The sequence below is a fragment of the Arvicanthis niloticus genome, chromosome 22 (genome assembly GCF_011762505.2).
Source record: "Arvicanthis niloticus isolate mArvNil1 chromosome 22, mArvNil1.pat.X, whole genome shotgun sequence".
NCBI lineage: Eukaryota > Metazoa > Chordata > Mammalia > Rodentia > Muridae > Arvicanthis > Arvicanthis niloticus.
The window spans coordinates 23,138,467-23,147,390 of NC_133429.1; positions in this window are offsets into that span (position 1 = coordinate 23,138,467).

The window sequence follows — 8,924 nt, forward strand, 5'->3', positions numbered from 1 at the left end:
AAGTTTTAGGAGTGATTCCATTAGCAGTCGCTTCCTGTCTTATTTATGAACTTATTAAATGTAACTGCTATTTGATCTAGACTTACTAAGGCTGCCGCTGGCTGAGATTGTGTTTTCATATTCTGAAAAAGCATATAAAACAAGACTCATAGAGAAGAAAAAGACACTATTACAGTGAGTGAAGATGAGCAAGAAAAATTATTCCCAAGTATATGCTTAAGTATGGTCTTCAAAGTAGAACCATCTAAATTATCCCCACAATTAATTTCATAAATGTTCTTCTACTGTCTAATAAATACTTGAGAGAAGGAGGAAAGGAAACAGAGACAACTGGAACAATTGTCTCTGGAACACCAGGAACAATTTAAGAATACTGTTTCTTTTTATCTGTAATTTTCTTATTTTTCACTTTTAAAAAGATACTGAGTTAGTAAGTAGACAGATTTATTCTAAAGCAGCTAGTTCTTTCCATTGGTGACCATTGCTGCTTTTCTAACATCAGTCATGGCATTCATTGGTTTTACATGTTGAATTTGTCTTCGACGACTCTTGAGTTTACAAAAAGGAGCGGTAAGGATGGGCTTTGATATTAGGGTATGTATTTTTCTTTTATTTTTGAGATTATAATATAATTACATAAGTTCTCCCTTCCCTCCCCTCCTTTAAAATCCTCTCATATACCTCTCCTTGTTCTTTTTCAAATTCATGACTTCCTTTTTCAATAATTGTTGTTATATAGGTATATGTAGATATGTGTATATAAAGTATAACCTATAACAACATATACATATATGTATACACACATATATATACATATATATATATATATATATATATATATATATATATATATGATTGTATGGTTTTTCCCTCATTCCACTTTGATATAGCTACCATTGTTGACCTTATTCACCTCATATTTAGACAGTTGTGTTGGCGACTTTATGCATGTAGCTTCTGACACTACTAGAAATCACAACCTCACAATGAACTCCCTGGCCATTACAGTCTTTCCTCTTCTTCTTCCATATGTAAATTTTAAAAAGATTTTTAAGTTAAACTATAATTTTAACATACCCTTCTTTACCTTTCCTCTATCCAATCCCAACCCATGTTTGCCCTTGTTCTCTCCCCCTTCTTCCCCTCCCCAACTCTCTTTCAAATCCATGGCTTTTCTTTAATTATTATTGTTACACACACACACACACACACACACACACACACACACACACATAAACACAGCCTTCTCAGCTTTTTAGTGTTATTTGTGTGTGCATGATTTCAGAGCTCATATTTCAGTTGGTATTAGATATCTAATTAGGGGATCATCCCAGGGAAATAATATTTCTCATGCTTTTAGCACTTAGAGTATTAATTTATTTTACAATATTATTTATTATCTGTGTGATTATAAAGCATAGCCATTTTCTTCACTTTAAACAAATGGAAAATATTGGTAGAAATACCATTGGTATTGGTAGATACCCATTTTACTAGTTTTTCCAAATTAAAATACAAGTAAATTAATACCTCTTCTGGTAATTATCTGCTATCTACTCCACATCTTAGATATTATTTGTAGAGATTATGATTTCTGTCTATGTTGTACATTTTGGTTAGATATAAGGTAATTGTCATGTCATTTCATAAGAGAAATTAAGGCAAGCCTCTGAAGCACTGGAATTAGTCACTTTGTGATATGACATTTTTATTCTGCACGAAGTGAGGACTGAAGGAGAGGCTAGCCTGAGGGAATCTACACAGCTTCCCTTGGTTTCTTCCCAACAGAAGATTTTATTGCATGTCTCACTAATAGGTATTAATTTTTATCATTCCCTAGAGTCTTCTGTATACCTTACTAAAGCAGATTTTCATTCCAAAGCATATTAAAAGATTATTGACATAATTCCTTTGTAAAAATCTGATGCTGCTGCTGATACAGGTCTTGTGTTGTAGGTTAGAGATAACATTTGAGCAGTGGGCTGAACTTGATACTTTCTTTTTTGCTCCTTAATTTTTTTAAAAAAATTATATTTGAGAATGTAAGGTAATTACATCTTCTTGCCTTCTCTTTCCTCCCTAGGATACCTTCTTTAACAATGAAAGTAAGGACGACTCAGAGACGTACTTCTTTCTACAAGTTCATTTGAATACCCAGCATAGGACACCTGATAAGAGATAACAAACATGACTGCTTCCATTGTGAGAATTTTAGCAGAAGTCATGGAATAAAAAAACCATTCCAAGTACACTATTGATGTTAAATAAATGCTACGCCAGTTAGTGTATTCAAAATGTTAATTTTCATTGGTATTTTATGACGATATTTTCGAAAGTCTATAGAGGCAGTATCTGTTTGGGACAGATGGATGACATAGCTCCTCTCACTCCAATGCCACTTTGACTAGACTTCACTTATCAATTACACTATAGTAATGCTTCTAAAAGTGTAAGGCTTTAAAAGAACTGCCCACAGTTTCAATAAGTTTCACTTAAGATTTTGTTTTAATATGTTATTTTAAAAATTAGATTTTATATTAGGGTCTGTTTTCCTAGTGTGCAATGCATCATTTTATTAGAATTTTAAATGAGACTACAAATCCTATTTTGAACTATAATGACCTGAGATACTAATAAACTTTACATAACACAAAAATTTTTTTTTGGAGCAGGGGACTAGCTTGAAGAAGACACAAATATTCTCTTCAAACTTTTCTTTTGAAGGAAAGAAAAATTTATCCAGAAGAGGGGCATGCAACATTTTCAAATTATTAATAAAAAAGTGTTAAATACAATTTTGAGTTTCATTGACAAAATAGGCCTAGATGATTCAGAGATAAAAGGTGCAGATTGTTCATGAAATGAGTCGAAGCATTAGTAAACATCAAAGAATTTTTGCTAAATAAAAATTTGCTGGAAAGTGAATCAGAAATTTTAGAGCAAAACTGTACTTAAAATGAACACATGTATATATTCATACATTTATATTTATCCATCTATTATTTACCTCTCTGTTTATTATCTGTCTGTATGTCTGTCAGTCAATCTATCATCTATGTATGTATGTATGTATGTATGCATGTATGCATCTATCTATCTATCTATCTATCTATCTATCTATCTATCTATCTATCATCTATGATGAAGAATGAACCCTAATCATGATTGGGACTCTTTAAAAAACAAACATATCAAGAGTAAAAGATTTTAATAATGTAAAATCTAAATTTAATCTATTCTTGCCAATATTAAATGATATTGCTGCAGCCAGGCAGAGGGACTGTAAGGCAGCAAAGCATATACCATAGAGCAATAGGCCTTGATCCCAAATTTGTCATCTGAACCCACTGTCCTGGGTTCAGTGTCCTCATTGACATAATGAGGATGGTTGTAGTGTCTTTTATGTCTTATTTAAAAAAGGAGATTAATAAAACATTCTATAAATACTATATAAGAATGGACCAAATAATGAAGGAACATCATAGACTCAAAAAGAAAACAATTTTCTGAATTTGGTTGAAGCAAACAAAAATTACTAGCAGCTGTGTCTGTTTAAAAGCATTGTGTGTTATTTATTATCTTTAGTTAGATTTAATTCATGATCTATTAGTATGTCAAAAATTATTAAAAATACACTAGCTTTATCTGTTTTATTATGACTTTGTTGGTTAGCAATTTGAGCTGATTTAATTTGGCTGTTCTACTACTGCTCTTACTTGGATCTCCTCATGTAACTAGTCATCTGGTGACTCTGGAAATGTACATATCTGCCCAACTCTCAGTGCTGGTGTTGGGTAGTTGATCTAAGTGTTATTGGTAGAGAAGGTTTTTATTTTTTTTTTTTTTTGATTTTCCTTTTCCAGTGACTATATCTGGCTTCCTCAAATGTTAATTCTAGTAACACCATTCTGAGAGATCAAAAGCCATATGTTCTCCTGGATCAATGTTCAGAAATAGTTTTTCATTGTTACCATGTCCTATCAATAAAGTTAAGTTATTAGAATAGTTGATATTTAAAGAATAATACTCTTTATTGATAGGGACATGTCAAAGCATTGACAGGGAGCATGCTAACACAAGGGAGTGATGTGAGCAAATGTCAATTCACCCAAGATTGAGCATCAGTGTATAAAAAACAGTTATTTTCAATTAGAGGGAGAGGGGGGTGGAGAGGTATGATGAACTGATGAGTTAATTGAGGTCAGCTATAGCAGTATGGATGAAGGGGTGTTTCTTATGGGATCATAGGTGACTGAAGGGTAGCTGTATCAATAAAACGCTCTGCTTTGAGTTGTAATAACTCATGAAAGTTGCATAGCTGTCTAATATTAAGCAAGCTACACTGGAGTGTCTCCTCTCCCATAACAATCTTTTATTACTTATACAACCTTGGAGGTAGATTGTGAGTCTTGAAATTCTCTTATCTTCCCATGCCTTGTGAATGAAGTTTGTGAGTTTCCCAACTTTCACGAGTCTCCCTTCTCTGTCCAAGATAGAATATTTCAATCTGAAGGAAACAGCTGAACGTGAGATTAGATAAAATACTGGGACCATATTCTTCTGCAGTTTTTCACACCATTAAGCTTGTCGCTTGATTTAATAAATAAAACCTCAAGGAAGGCACAAATTCTAATGAAAAATAATCACATTTCCAATACAGGCATTTCATTAAGAATGATGAGTCAATAAGCAATGAAACAATGAATGTGCTGAACTTCTGTGGTATTCATAGAGTTATAGGAATAAGCTAAGGAGAGACAGACAGAGATAAAGCTGAAAACAGAGACAAAGAGATAGAGATACACAGAGATAGAAGAGACATAGACAGGGAAGACAGAAAGAGACAGAGGAGAAAAGGGAACTAGAAATGGAAGGAGGGTGAGAGAGAGAGAGATAGAGGGAGGGAGGGAGGGAGGGAGGGAGAGGGAGGGAGAGAGAGAGAGAGAGAGAGAGAGAGAGAGAGAGAGAGAGAGAGTATTGACATCCATCACTGAGAATAATGTGCATTAAGAGGAAGTAGAATTGAAACTATGGGATACACTTGTCAGAATACCTTACAATCAGAATCTGGGCTTACAAATTATGACCAGGTTCACCAACTGAAAGAGAGCTAGTGTACAGGAGTGTGCTCTCTGCATCGAGTCTGACCAAACAGTCAAAATCAAGCTGTCCACAGCATAGTTTCTAGAGGTATCATGAGCAATTATTAGCTTTGACAACGCAAAGTTGTGCGACTGAATTGAGATATGTTCAGGAAGAGACTGGCTGAAAGTAAAAGCTAGGTTCAGAGATTTACCAATGTGCCGAGCAATTGAAGTCCTGCTTTACCTACATGTTATATGACGCTGTTGATTGTCATTTGTCTTCTAAAAGCCAAATAATATTGATTATGGATTCCATTGTATACAACACACACACACACACACACACACACACACACACACACACACACATACCATACCACACCGAGAGAGAGAGAGAGAGAGAGAGAGAGAGAGAGAGAGAGAGAGAGAGAGATATTAGGTTTATATAACAGACTGACTGGTGGTTTGGCTCCCAAATACATGTTTTTAACTAGGTTATGTGGACTTTTGACATTTTATTGTAACCATTTTGGCCAAACCTATTTTAATGCAAAGATATTTTTATTATTTGATTATTTTTATGGAGATATTCTTAGACTTACCCTTTAAAATTAAACCTTCAGGATTTTTACTCTGGGATAGAGTCTTAGGGTTTTTCTATTGCTGAGAAGAGACACCATGACCAAGGTAACTCTTATGAGGGACATTTAATTTCAGATGGCTTACAGGTTCAGAGGCTCAGTCCATTATCATTTTGGTAGGAGCATGGCAGCATGCAGGCAGACATGGTGTTGGAGGAGCTGAGAGTCCTACATCTTCATCCAAAAGAAGCCAGGAGCAGACTGTCTTCCAGGCAGCTAAGAGGAAGGTCTCAAAGACCACACCAAACAGTGGCACACTTCCTCCAACAGGGCCACACTTCCTAACAGTGCCACTCCTTGGGCCAAGCATATTCAAACCACCATAGATACGGAACAGAAATGTCATCATTACTCCATTCCTGAGCCTCCTCGGCTGTTCATCTATCTCATTTCTATGAAAGAGATGGAATATAGGCTGAACATAGACCCTCTGTAGCAGACAGGGGGAGAGCTGTGCAGACCATACTCTCTTATTTTCAGAAACAAAACACATAGCTGCATTGGGGGTGTGCTCAGATGGATAACTGGATGAGGATTGGGGATAGATCACAGGGGGAGGATAGTTCAGGCACATTTGAGCCACAAGTTGGATCCCTATTTTCATTTCTAAGCCTTGCAGGAGCGCTATCAAAAAAAGGGCACAGAGGATATATTAAGCCTCTTTTGACTTACCGTGGCCTATTTCGTGAACAAGAGACCTTAAAATAAATTTTAATTGTGGCACCTTTTATGTTCTTGGTCTTTTATAGACTGGATAGATGAGTTTACGTTTCAGTTCTTATTCGTAAGGTTCTGGGCATATCTAATAAAAACTGGAAAATATGTACAGTTCACTTTTACCAAGGAAAACGCCAGAGTTGGAATTCTGAATCTTCCAAACGGTAATGTAGCTCATTTCCCAGACCCTTAGTGGACTGAGAAAAAGAAAACTCTCTTGCTGAGGGATTGTTTCATTTGCTCCCTTGAGAAATGCCAATTCACTTGTGCCACCAAATATAGTGTCAGAGCTCCACAAAAGCTTCCAAACCACCAGCAGTTATGTCCTCTGTCCTCTGGTGCAAGCGTTGGGGTGGGGAGTGGCAACGCAAATACCAAATCATATGATGTAAACCTGGTTGGCTCGGGTTTTGTTGTCTTTTAAAAATACAGCAAAAGACATTAATTAACTATCTTCCTCATTGTTTTTAATTGAGAAATTATGCATTAGACATGACTTCTGGATTTTTAAAGGCGTTGGTCATTATAATAGGCACTTAAAATAATGTAAAGAATATGACCAATGAATTTTTCCCACAATACCATTAACTAAAACTAGGGCCTTGTACATGCTAAACAAGTATTGCCACCATATCATTCATTGCTTTACATTGCCAAAGGAGTTTCAATGAGTTACCTTTGGGTGCGAGCAAGTTGTCTCATTGAGCAAAGGGTTCCATTAGCAAGGCTGACAACAAAGGTTGACCACCAAGGACCCACATGGTGAAAGGAGAGAAATGATTCCTATAACTTTTCCTCTAACCTCCCTAGCATACTCTAGCACATGTGGACCTACCTACACACATATACACACAAGCATACAAAGCAAGTAAGTAAAAATGTAAGTAAAAATATAAATTCCTTAGGTGACCCTTGAACCCACTTCACAGTCCAGACAGCCCTTGAACTTAAAATCCATGGCCTTTGTCTCCCAATAAACTAGTTGTTAAAGGCATTGTAGTTCTTACTGTTAATATCATTTTTTAACAGCCATACAACGCACACATGAACATTTTTGTAGTATTATTTTCAGAAAGCTTTTTAAAAATGATGTACTTTCTTACTATGAGAAACAAAGATACCTTTGTCTATATTTGTCAGTAATTTTGCACTATGGAATATGACACAGTTGATTGCAGTAGTCTCATAATGACTGGCAGAATTGCTTGATTGCATCATGACACTGTGATGCTTTATAAATAATATGATTTAAAATGTAGAGATTCAAAGTGTATGAAGTATATGAAGATGTTTTTGTATATAGATTAATTTGAAGGCTATCCCTGGAGTGGAAATAAGTGGAGGGGGGGAGATCATCTACTGGAGACAATAAATACTTATAGGAATTCTTCAATTCAGTCAAAGAAGAAAATACTGTCCTGTCCAGAAAACAATAACCATCTAATTTAAATACTGTTAAACAAACAGGGGCATGCGTTTCACTATGTTCCCAGTGGCATTATTTGTGATAGCCAGAAGCTGGAAACAACCCAGATGTCTCACCACGGAAGAGTGGATAAAGAGAATGTGGTTCATTTACACAATGGAATACTATCCAGCTATTAAGAACGAGGACATCCTGAGTTTTGTAGGCAAATGGATGGAGCTAGAAAATATCATCCTGAGTGAGGTAACAGACCCAAAAGGACATGTATGGTATGTACTCACTAATAAGTGGATATTAGCCAAAAAAACTACAGAAAACCCAGGACACAGTCCACAGAACTCAAGAAGGTTGACAACCAGAAGGGCCAAGTGAGGTTCCTTCAATCCCACTTGGAAAGGAAAAGAAAAGAATCACAGGAAACAGAGGGAGGGAGAGACCTGAGTGGGAGAGGGGGCAGGGAGGAGAAAAGAGGAACATGATCAGGTATTGAGGAGGGGGACCAGGAATGAAGCCCCAAGTGCCAGCATAATGAATGGAAATATTCAACCTCTGAAGGTGTGGGGACCCTCTAGAATGTACCTGAGACCTGGAAGGTGAGAGAATCTTAAGGCTCAAAGGGAAGGATCTCAGATGAAATGCCCTACACTGGGGAATTTGTAGAATCCACCTCCAGTAGAAAAACAGGGCATTAAGTGGAGGGTTGGGGTTACCATCCCACAGTCAAAACTCTGACACAGAATTGTTCCTGTCTAAAAGAACTGCAGGGACAAAAATGGAGAAGAGGCTGAGGAAAAGAGGTCTAATGACAGGCCCAACTTGGGACCCATCTTGACGGTAGGCTCCAAGGCCTGACACTATTACTGATGTATAGTGTTCTAACAGACAGGAGCAGGGCATGACTGCACTTTGAGAGGCCCAACAAGCAGCTGACTGGGACAGAAGCTGATTCTTACACCATACCAATGGTCTGAAGTCGGGAACCCCCGTGGTTGAATTAGGGAAAGACTGGAAGTCGTTGAGGAGGAGGGTGACCCTATAAGAAGACCAGCAGTCTCA